The sequence below is a fragment of the Mesoplodon bidens genome (assembly GCF_964165515.1).
Source record: "Mesoplodon bidens genome assembly, chromosome: 1".
NCBI lineage: Eukaryota > Metazoa > Chordata > Mammalia > Artiodactyla > Ziphiidae > Mesoplodon > Mesoplodon bidens.
In genome coordinates this window covers 76,601,718-76,614,058 of record NC_138176.1, presented here as the reverse complement: position 1 = coordinate 76,614,058, position 12,341 = coordinate 76,601,718, and positions in this window count along the sequence as shown.

Below are 12,341 nucleotides of genomic sequence, written 5' to 3'. Positions count from 1 at the left end.
GGCGCAGCCTCGCCGGGACCCCGCCTCCCAGCGCAGCGCAGCGCGGGGCGGGCTAAAGGGAGGGTGTGTCACTCTCTTCTCGTCTTCGCACGCAACTGGGCGCCAGACTGTTTTCTTTCCTCCGACCAAAATTTTAAAAGGGAAGGGGGACCCAAAGAGAGCGCGGGGGAACCGCCCTCCGCATCTCGGGTTTCCAGGGGCAGCGCGGACGCTGGGACGGCCTCCCTTCTTCCAGTGGAAGCCCCTTCTGAAATGAACGAGAGCGGGCCCCTGGCACCTTGCAGGCTGTTGACTTCAAAACTCGCGAGTAATTCTGGGTACTCAGTGCCCTTGGGGCCGTCTGCTGCCTTCCACCCCGCCGGCAGGGAGGCGCGGGCCTGAGTGGCCATCTGGAGAGAGGCAGCGTCTCTCTGGAAGTTTCCCTCCTGGACTGAGAGGAAAGGAGGGAGAGAAGCAGGTCCACCAAGGCGCCACCTCTCAGTTGGCTCAGTGCCGGCTGCGGGCTGCGCTGCTCATTGTTGAGCGCTGTGACGGTCACCCCAGACCTACCTCTGCCAGACATTTGCGGTGACCCACCCAGAGCTCTTTGGGACGATCTCTCCCACAGTCGAATTGGCTTCTCCTTTGAAGCACGTTTTTAACTGAAGGAGCTAAGGAACAGGAACTGTCTTCTCGACAGCTGGGAAATCTAATGTTTTGTCTTGGAGACTTATTGTTTGTGAAAACAAACACAAACCATTTAAGAGCAACCTAGTCCAACTTTCAAATAGCTTACTTACAACAGAGTTGCTAGATAAAATACAGAATGCCCAGTTAAATTTGATTTTCAGATAAACAACAAATAATATTTTTTAGCATAAGTATGTCCCAAATATTGCATGGGTCACACTTATACTTTTCTATGAAATACTTGGGATATACTTATACTAAATTATTTATTGATTATCTGTTATTCACATTTACCTGGGCATCCCATATTGTTATTTGCTAAATCTGCAAGAGGCTTGAGTTAATGAATCAAAGCTGGCAAACAATGCAACAAGTGGCAAATCTCACCTGATGACGATCTCCTTTCTTTATTGGAAAAAAGATGTAAGTTTCTATGATAGCAAAAACTTTGTCACCACTTAAGGCTGATTCATATGTGTTAATGAGCATCTGTGTTTCAAAATACCGTTGCCCTGCACAGATAGTGACGCATTAAACATTAAGTCCACATGGGAAGTAATTTACCTTACCTGAGTCCTTTCCTTCTATCTGCTAGTGCTCCAAATGAAAGAGATTTGTCTACCGTGAATAAAGCTGCAATAAACATGGGAATGCACGTATCTTTTTGAGATACTTATTTCATTTCTTTTGGATATATATCTAGTAGTGGGATTGCTGGATCTATATGGTAGTTCTATTTTAATTTTTTGAGGAACCATTATACTGCTTTCCATAATGGCTGCACCAATTTACATTCCCACCAACAGTGTAAAAGAGTCCCCTTTTCTCCGGTAGCCATAATATGGAAACAACCCAAGTGTCATCAAAGGATGAATGGACAAAGAAAATGATATACAGATGTTGTTTATATATATAATGGGATATTATTCACCAATAAAATAGAAGGAAACCCTGCCATTTTGACAATATAGATAAACCTGAAGGACATTATGCTAAGTGAAATAAGTCAGAAAGACAAATACTATATGATCTCCCTTATATATGGATGCTAAAAAAGTCAAATCCATAGAACCAGAGAGTAGAACAGTGATTTCCAGGGGCAGGAAGGTGGGGAAAATGGGGAGATGTTGGTCAAAAAGTACAAACTTTCAGTTACAAGATGAATCAGTTCTAACAACCTAATGTACAGCATGGTGACTATAGTTAATAGTACTGTATTATACACTTGAAATTTGCCAGGAGAGTAGATCTTAACTGGACTAACCACACCAAAAAAAAAGGTAACTCTATGAGGTGATAGATGTGTTTATCAACTTGATTGTGTTCATTCACAATGTATACGTATATCAAACATTTAAATATATACACTTTTTATGTCAGTTAATTATACCTCAATAGAGCTGGGAGGGGGCTTGGAGAAAGAAGAGTTTTATTTGGAGAGAAATGGAGAACAGGAGGAGAAAATGTCCATTTTGAGCACAGAATCTGCTGCTATATCGCTCTAATACTCTTTTTCCAACAGGTTTTTTGGCGGGCTACATTCCCTTCAATTGCCTTTTCATAGGACAACAATTTTGTAATACTTTCTATGGAGAGAATAGAAAAAATTAATGTCTTCTCTCTAGCATGCTGATTTGTTTTTACATATCATTGAGAGTTTAGAAAAGTGTTTTTAAGCATTAAAACTCACTATTGGTAATGTCATGTCAATTCTTATGATTGCTCTTAAATTTGGCAGAAGTTCTATCAAGTGTTTTTCATACCTGAGCTGTAACATTTGGAAGAATAGTCCACAAGTAGCTTCTGAGTCATTCATTCCAAGCATCATTTCTTTTTTGTTGTTTTAGGGGTTTTTTGTTTTTGATTTTTTGTTTTTGTGTGTTATTTTTGTTTGCTTTTTGGGCATCATTTCTGTTTACTAGCCACACACTCTGGCCACTTGGCAGTGCAGGGCACATTCATACTGCAGTGCAATCTCTGGCCCTGCACTTCTGTCACAGCAGTAAGTGAGAGGAGTATTCTTGGAAGTCATTCCTACATGGACATGGTTAACAATACTTAATAATACATGGAAATCACTGTGAGCCACATACAGTTATCCCACTAAACCCGAAATAAATGTATCTCCAACTCAACTTACTTTTTGTTGGATCTTGAAAAGGCCATGGCCACTCAGCCACCTGACACAAGGGGACATGTGACAGAGGGGTGGTTGGAGAGGAAGGAGACAGTGAGTGGTCTTAATCGATTCCAGTTAAAATATTTTACTTTTAGAAATATTACAAAAACATCTCACCAAGTGAATGCATTGCTAGGGACCAATGCCTCACCAGGTGCCTTGGGAAAGGCTTGTGCAAGTGAAGACCCCTGAAAGCTTAAGCTAAATCAAATTTGCTGACACCTAAGTCATCAATACATGCTATTACTATTACTCCAAACCATTCCATAACACTTAGTGCCTGCCTATTTTGTAGATCTTATCACACTTTTTATTTACATTCATATCTGGCTCTCCAGCTCAATTATAAATTCAAGGGCAGGTGCTGTGTCAGAGTGCCTAGCACAAGACCTGCTTTAAATTAGAGACTCCATCAACAATGAATAGATGAAACTATGCCAATAGACAGGAAGAGATATTGCAAGAACAACTTAAAACCAATGCGACCGAAGAAAAGTCTGGGAGCTGTGGCTCCAGATGGGAAGGATAACAATATGTAGAGAAGGAAGAGCCCTACCAGGGCTGGAGGACAAGGATCAGAGACCTCAGGACTAAAGAGATGGAAAACAGGTACAGGAAGGGCCTTTAAAACAACCAATGTGATTCCATTTATATAAGATGTCCAGAAAGGGCAAATCTATAGAGATGGAAAGTAGATTAGTAGTTGCCTGGGGCTGGAGGTGGAATTGGGAGTGAGGCAAACAAGCATGAGGAATCCTCTTTGGGGTGATGGAAATATCCTAAATTGACTGGATCGTGGAGATTATTGCATAAGTCTGTAAATTTGCTGAAAATCATTTGTACATTTTGAGTGAAATTTGTGATGATTATTGCATAAGTCTGTAAATTTGCTAAAAATCATTTGTACACTTTGAGTGAAATTTGTGATGATTATTGCATAAGTCTGTAGATTTGCTAAAAATCATTTGTACACTTTGAGTGAAATTTGTGGTATGTAAGTGACACCAATAAAGCTGTTTATGGTTTGTTTGTTTGTTTTTTCTGAAAAAGGGAAAGCAGAGATTCAAATGTGAAGAGGTTCTAATATGTAAGTATATTAATGAACTAGCTCGGAGTAACTGTTCTGTCTCACCAAGATTCCCACACATTGTAGTGAAGTGTGTTGTGCACCAAAGTGATCCACGTGTGCTGAGTCACCACGTGGACAGGGCAGCCCCAGTAGTCTTTCCATCTGCAGTGTCCAGAGCTCTCTCACTTTGCTGACCCCCCAAATTACTAGAGTGTGGGTCTAGTAAAAAGAAGCGACATGTGAAATGAATGCCAAGCAGCTGGTCTGTGGCATATTCTTCCAAATATTACAGCTCATATATGAAAAACACTTTAAGAATTGACAAGACATTGCCAATAGTGAGTTGTAAAGCTTAGAGGCACTTTTCTAAACTATAATGATATGAAACAAAACAACATGCGAGAGAAAATTATCTTTTCTATTCTCTTTTCTATTCTCTCTATAGAAAGTATTGCAAAATTGCTGCCCTATGAAAAGGCAGTCAAAAGGAATGTAGCCAAAAAACTGTCGGGGGAAAAAACGTATGACAGTGAGGTGAGGGGCAACTAAATTTTTTTAATGTTTTATTTTGGGGGGTTTTGTGCTTTAAAAAATTTTGTTATTTATGACTTATTTTCTCACTCTAAATATTCATTACCATGCCAATTTTGCGTTCCTAATTTTTTATTATTTTTCTTAAAGACGGTCTCCCAAATTATATAACCTCAGGCTCCACGAAACTTGGATCTGCCTCTGTGGTTCAGGCATAAGCACTTTATTTAATTATTATAAAAACCTTACAAATTAGTGTTATTAGCTCCCTATCACAGATGAAGAAACTAGTAGGTTAAGTAAGTAACTTATCTAAGGTCATATAGTCAGAACTCAAGCCTGGAATTGTATAACTATGATGCCAAGATTTTTCAACTCCAAGAGCCCAAGATAACCTTGACCTTACATTGCCTGTCTCTTCTGACATCGCTTAACCACCTGACCTTCTCATAGCCACAGCTGGGATTAGGGTGTGGTGAAGGGAGGTGAATCAATTACAGGGTCAAATCCTTTCTTTATTTTCAATTTTGATACTCTGTTCATCATATATATTTTGCATTAATTTTCGATTTTTAAAAATATTACATTTAAATATTATCTCAATGACTGAGTTTTTTGGTGCCCCTTTAAATTTGGTGCCCAAGGCAAGTACCTCAGTTGCCTCACCCTAGTTTTAGCCTGGCATCAGATCCTTAATGAGGACATGAATATCCAGATTTGTGCTTTAACTTCTAATAAAGGTGGTCCCCAAATTTCCCGATTGACTTTCATACAACTGGCCTTTGCAGACGTTATTCACTTATGTCCTCAAACTATCATTTGAGAACTTAGTTTTTCACAGATAGGCTGACCAGTAACGATACTGGATTATCTACCATTGGTATCACTTGCCTACTATTGGCAACAGGACTAGATTCAGTCAAGGTAGAAGGAAAGTTTATTTACGAAAAAAGTTTTATATTTACGTCACCTGGTCTTACTTGTAAAATCATCTGAATCCAGCAACTTCTCATATATCCTCTGCAGATGCCAGCAGCACTGGATTGCAGAGTGGAGAGGCAGACTGGCTGAGGGGTCCCCTCGAGCATCCTACTTGGAGGTTCCTACACTGATTGAATTCTAGAGGTAACTAGAGAAGAATATTCCTAGGCTTTCATTTTTAACAGAGTCATAAAGAACTTAGTACCCAAATGAAAATACATATTATTTTCAAACTCGTAGGGAAGATTCATAATATAATGACCGTATGTCAGGCCTCAGAGGAAATGTCAAAAATAGTTTTTTAACTTCCTAACATATAAGATTTATTCATGAAATTAGAAGGTAAAGCATCACTACTATTGGAATTTGAATAACACGCTTATTAAAAATATTCATGGATTAAGTAGGAAATAAGTGGAAATTGAGAACTATTTTAAAACTGCATAGCAATGAAAACACTTAATATCAAAACGTTCACTACTCAGGAAAATGTATAGTCTTAAATGCATTTATTAGAAAACAAGAAAGTCTGAAAGTAAACTAAGCTTACAATCTAAGAAGCTATAAAAATAGCAAAAATAAGCCTAAAGGATGTAGTAGGAAGAAAATGATAAAGGTAAAAGCAGAAAATGAATCAGACTTCCTCTACCCCTTTTTCTAAAGCAACCTCTCCCCAAAATAGACTGAGTCAATAAAACCAAAAGTTGTTTTTTTTTTTAAAGGCACCAAGACTGACAAACCTGACACAAGAATGATGAAGAAAAAAGAAGGAATACATATACATAACAGAAAGGATAGAAAAACTAACCCCCAGTAATTACTTATATCAATCAATTTAAAACTATAAAAACCAAACTTGGCTCAACAAAGAGAACCTGAAGAGACCAGTAGTCATAGATTGAAACAGTGTTTAATGATCTACCTGGAAAAATGTCCCAAGCCCAGCTCTTACTGGGCCAGTTCAACCAAAACTTCCAGAATAGATAATACCTATCTTATATACCTAAACTTTAGCTAACTGATATGAATTGTTCCAAAGCATCAAAACAGATGGGAAGCTATCCAATTCATTTAACAAAACTAGCATAATGCTGATATCAAAATGAAACAAGTAAACATGATAAAAGCAGGTCACAGACCAATCTTACTTATAAAGTAAATGAAACAGATCTTAAATGAAGTGTTAGCAAATGGAACCAGTAGTTTAATAAAAGAATGATCAAGTAAAAATTGATCCAAGCTGCCAGGGTCAATTCCTAAATTTCACATTCTCTTAATCCAAACACGTCCCATCTGAACTATGCTGGGGACTGCTTTATTCATGAATTGTTCTCTTCCGCCTCCTACGGTAGGCTGGCTGGCTGTCTCCTGTTCACATCACCCTTCTGTTCAAAGCCCTTTGAAGGCATTACACCTTTCAGAATGAAACCCAAAGGCTTCACCATAGCCTGCGAGGCCCTAAAAGATAAGTCTGGCCGCACTACCTCCTACTCGTTGCCTGTAGCCCTCACTCTGCTTTATTTTTCTTCTTAGCATTTCATCATCACCTATATTTATTTTTTATCTGTCTCCCCCAACTAGAATGCAAGCTCCATGATGGAAGGGACCTTGTCTGTTTTGTTCACTGCTCTAAACTCATCACCTAACAGAGCCTGTCACAAAGTAGGTTCTTAAATATTTCATGAATGAATGAAAGGATGAAAAATAAAACAGGACTTGTAAGTTTAAAACTTCAACCACTTTAAGAAGAACAAAATCACACATACTTCTGGTTATACGTGCACAAGGGTGTGTCAGATATTGTTCAAGGCTCTGATGATAGAGTGATGAATGAAAAAGATGAGTTTCCTGCCCACATAGAACATAGTGGGGAAGTTAACAGAACAAGAAATTAGAGTGGAATAAATGGAAGAAGACCAGGGCCCAAGGTCCCAATTAGTGGGGAGGTCCAGGTAGGCTCGGGGTGAGGGTCAGGCTGACATCAGTGCACATGAATAACGGGAAGAGGAATGGGAGCTAGTCAAATGAAGAGGTGAGGATGTGTTTCTAGCAGAGGCTCCGGCATGTTCAAAGGCCCAGAGGCATAAGAATTCATAACTCTCTCCTAATAAAGAGATTATCAGGTAGAAAGTTAAAACTTGATATCAAAGAAAACAGCATAACAATTTTGGCTCTCTGGTGAGCATCAAATTTTGAAGTCTGGTGGTAGATGGATGTAATGGACAAAGACTGCTTGCTTCTGTATATCCAGCAGTACTGGGTGGTCTGAAGCAAATACAAGTGTGGTTAACAAATGAATCCTAGGAAAAAGGGAGTTAAGGTGGCAGTAGCCAGCACTAAAACTTTTGGTCCTTAGTCTCAAGCAGGGAGGAATTTCAGTGAAGGCAGAAACTGGTAGGTATGAGGCAAACTGACACTGGTGATACGAGGGCAGAGAGCAGGCTCAACGTGGGCAGATCATTGCTACGATTACTGTTGTGCTGCGATTCTGCCAAGACATTGGCTGACGTTTACTGAGTACTTACTCTATGTCAGTTGTTACATGTACAACTTTACACATTTGTTCCATATAATTCTCACAAAACTCTTACCACAGAACTATCATCTCTAGGGACTTCCCTGGTGGTCCAGCGGTTAAGACTCCGAGCTCCCAATGCCGGGGGCTCAGGTTTAATCCCTGGTCAGGGAACTAAGATCCCACATACCACAACTAAACCCGTGCACCACAACGAAGACCCAGCATAGCCTACATAAATAAATATTTTTTTTAATTAAAGAAAAAAAATTATCATCTCTAGTAGGACTGTTAAGGCTCAGAAGAGTTTAGAGACTTGGCCCAGGTCACACAGCTAGCAGAGGGACTAGAGCTCAAATTGTGTTCTGTTTGGCTCTCAAACACTTCTTTCTACTGGAGTTGGTCTAATATAACATGACAGATACAGGGCTAGAATCGAATTCTTCCTTTTCACTCTCAAATTTGTTCACATTGTACCTCTCAGATCATTTACCAATTTCTATTTAGCATGGTACAGGATGTTGGTTGGCATTCTTTACCTAGTGGGAGGCAGAAATCTTAATTTTTTGAAGAGTTTGAGTCATGTCATCAGTGACCCCTTCTTTTACTGGGTTCCTGTAGTATTTCGTTAATTTTTTTTTTAAGCTGACATTATTTTCTTGTTTTATTTATTTATTTATTTATGGCCACACGGTGCGGCTTGTGGCATCTTAGTTCCCCAAGCAGGGATCGAACCCTGCAGTGGAAGCATGGAGTCCTAACCACTGGACCACCAGGGAATTCCCAGTATTCCATTAATTTTGAATGTAGAAGTATTAAGAGGCACTCTGGAAAATTCTATAGGTTCCAGATATAGTCCTCCCTACCCCATTATATAGCAGCAAATTAATTCCTATTCACATTCAGGATAAATCCCTTTCTGACTCTTGCGTAAGGAGCCCCAACTAGTCAGCTGGTAGTCATAACTTCCAATTCAGTAGGAACAATATTGTGTCCCTCGGTGGAAGCATGCTCCTTTGGGGAGTAAGACCCTAAAATTCTGTGAATAGGTTAAGAGGGAATGCTGATCCCATCTTGATTTTCAGGCCTGTGCTTTGGCTATGGGAGAAAAATGCTGGTTTCGGAATCAAAGCATATGTTGCATCCTGTAGGACAGTACATCAAAAGTCACTCTATCTTCACCTTTCTATCAGGCCAGCTGCTTTTGGGGGTGACAGGTCGTGGTAAGACCAGTGAATTCCCACTGCCACACTTCTTTTGCCGTGAAATGAGTTATTTGATCAGAAACAATGTGGAAATCCCGTGGTAATTCTGTAAGCCCATAGATGGTGGTGTTGGCAGAAATGCTACAGGCAGGGTAGGCAAATCCATACCCAGACTGTGTGTCTATTCCACTGAGGAAAAACTGCTCCATGATGGAAGGGTCCAATGTAATTAACCTGCTATCATGTGGCGCCTTGTTTCCCCAAGGAATAATGCCATATTGAGAAATCAAAGTAGGTCTCAGCTGAGGACAGGTTAGGAATACAGTAGTGTAGCCATTTCAGCCTTGGCGAGGGGTTGCCCATAGTATTTAGCCCAAGCATAGCTTCTATCCTCGCAGGTATAGCAAATCTGTTCACAGGCATTGAGCAAACACTGGGGTGACTAAGGAAAGAGGCTGACATTCACAGATGGCTCACCTGAATCAGGTGGACAATTTTCACTGCAGATGCCCTGTGGTGTACATTCACATGGAATACAAATATCTTCACAGTGTCACTCTGTGAAATCCATCCGAATACCTGTTCTCTAAACCTTTGTCACCAGTTTCCAATCCTTTTCCTTCCAAGTCCCTGGTCATTTAACTAGCCGTTAGCTACTTGCCTATGAAGCTGTATAGGCCTATATCTCTTAGGAGTCTCATTGTCTAGACAAATGTATGGCTTGAAGTTCTGCCCACAAAGATTTCCCTTCACCACTAGACTAGTCCTACAGCAGTCCAGTTGGTGCCATAATTTTGTCTTAAAAGCAGGCTCTGTTTTTTTCTTCCTTCTTTAACTGATCATAGGGAAATAGCTCATGAGGCCATGGATGTGAACTGAGGGAAGGTGGCCATGCAGCAGGAGTGGCCGTAAGAATCTGAGCCACCTGTTCATGCAACTTGCTTCAGGACAGCTGAGTCTGGTACCTTATATCCTGTTCACATTTAGTGATAGACTGCTTCTGGGCATGAGCAATCTTTATTACTCGCTTCGGGCATCCAACGTCTTGCAGTGCACAGCTCAGTAGCAGTCCAGGAGCTGTTCTCAAAGAGATAAAAGTTTTTTTTGAAGAAGATATGGCTGTGCTCCCGAACCCTAGAGAGGTCTGTAATTTCCAGTTGAGCCCCACATGGCATTCGCATTTGCCACAGACACTCCAGTTAGATTTGCTGGGTCAAAAGAGCCCAAGGGGCAGAGCGGTTTGCACCACAGCCTTCCTTGCTGTAGAGCCTTCTCTTGCTCTAACTGCACTGCAAATTGGCAGCCTTACCAGTTACTCGGTAAATGGGTCAGAGTGGCACATTTAAATGGGGCGTATGTAGCTTCTAAGACCCCAAAAAGTCACCAAGCATTGTGCGAGGTGTTGTGGAAGGTGACCTGGGGGGAGTGACTTGTCTTTCATTTTGGAGGCTATCTTGCAACATGCTCCAGACGCCTGAAGCTCCAGAAACCTGAGAGGTGCTTTCTGGATTTTCAGAAACCACTGAATTTTCATGGGGTATATATCCACCTTCTGGCACTATTCCCATTCCATCCATCTGGTTTTCTTTCAATTTCCATCTAGCATGGTATAGTATGTTTCTTCTTTCATCCAAAAGAGACTGTTTCTTTACTTCTGTTTCCAGATCTTCAACTCATTTTATCTCTAACTTAGAATCATTTAAAACGGAATCAACAAACATTTGCTGAATGTCTATTATGTGCCAGGCATGGGGGTGGGAGGCACTTGCCTTAGTTTAAGAGAGAACATAGTTCCTGTGTTAAAGGAGAATGTCAACGATAACGCTGACAAGGGCTATGGCAGAGAAAAGCGGAAGGTGTTATGGAAACACACAGGAGGGGGAGTAGTGGTCAGGAAAGGCTGCCAGGAGGAGGTGATCTTTAGGCTGAGTTCTAAGGAAGAGTGGGTTTCAGTCAGTGAAGCCAGGAAGGGATCGAACAGGTTTTCAAGTAAGGGGAGCTGCACATGCAAAGCCTGGACATGAAGAAGGGCAGCCCCTATAGTGATGTACAATCAATCTTCTTTTACTTTCAGAGTTACCCTTCTGGTTCCTACCCATTCTCCATCCCACTTTGGTTCCCATTCCTTCCTAAACTATAACTCAAAAGACTGTGGTAAGTTCTATGAAGACAACTTAGGTTCACTAGATTTGGGGGAAAAACACCTTTTCAGACCCCTTATTTGCTTGGGGACACAGTACTCAGGGTCCTAATTAAATAACTCAGCTTTAAGCTTTGACCTTTCTTGCTTAAACATCTTATTCCTTCATCTCTCCGCCTCCCTGTTATTCTTGACTCTGCAAATAATTACCTATCAGTTTCTGATAATAAGAGATAGTCTAGAGGCACAGTATCTTTCATTCTAGTAAAATCACTCAGGTTTCAATAGGACGCACATATTAATAGGTCTTTCCTATTGTTACTATGCAAGTCATAAAACGTTAAGTCCCCAAAGAGCAGGATTTGAAAGAAATTGGAATATAGAAAAAATTCCATTAAAATTTCATTAAAAATGGGACAGGCTTTCCAAACTAGTACAGTGTTTTACAGCTTTCCCAAGGGTCATTCTGAAATGACTCCATTGTAAGAAAGGCTAATAAGTTTTCCACTAAATTAACTTAACGTGTTTCTATTACGTAGCTATATAAGGACAGGAGCTTGGGGATATGTGAGTTGGGAGACAAGAAGTACTAAAAAGACTCAAGGTAAAATCCCTGACCTAAAGTAAATTTCAATGTAATAAAGAATTGAGAGAAACATATACAAATTGCTTTTTATTTATTTCTAAAGAGAATAGGCTTAACCATGATTTAATATTATAAAGCCATAGCCTATTAATTTTAAAAGAACCTAATAATTATATTTACAAATTACTTAAACTAGCACACATGTACCAGCCACATCATCAATAAGGTGTTACAAGCAAGGTAGAGGGGTTTCCTGGTGGCGCAGTGGATAAGACACCACGCTCCCAGTGCAAGGGGCCCAGGTACAATCCCTTGTCGGGTAACTAGATCCCACATGCATGCCACAACTAAGAGTTTGCATGCCACAACTAAGGAGCCCACGTGCTGCAACTTAGACCCGGTGCAGCCAAATAAATAAATAAATAATATATATATATTTTAAAAGTGAGTGTATAAGCAAGGTAGA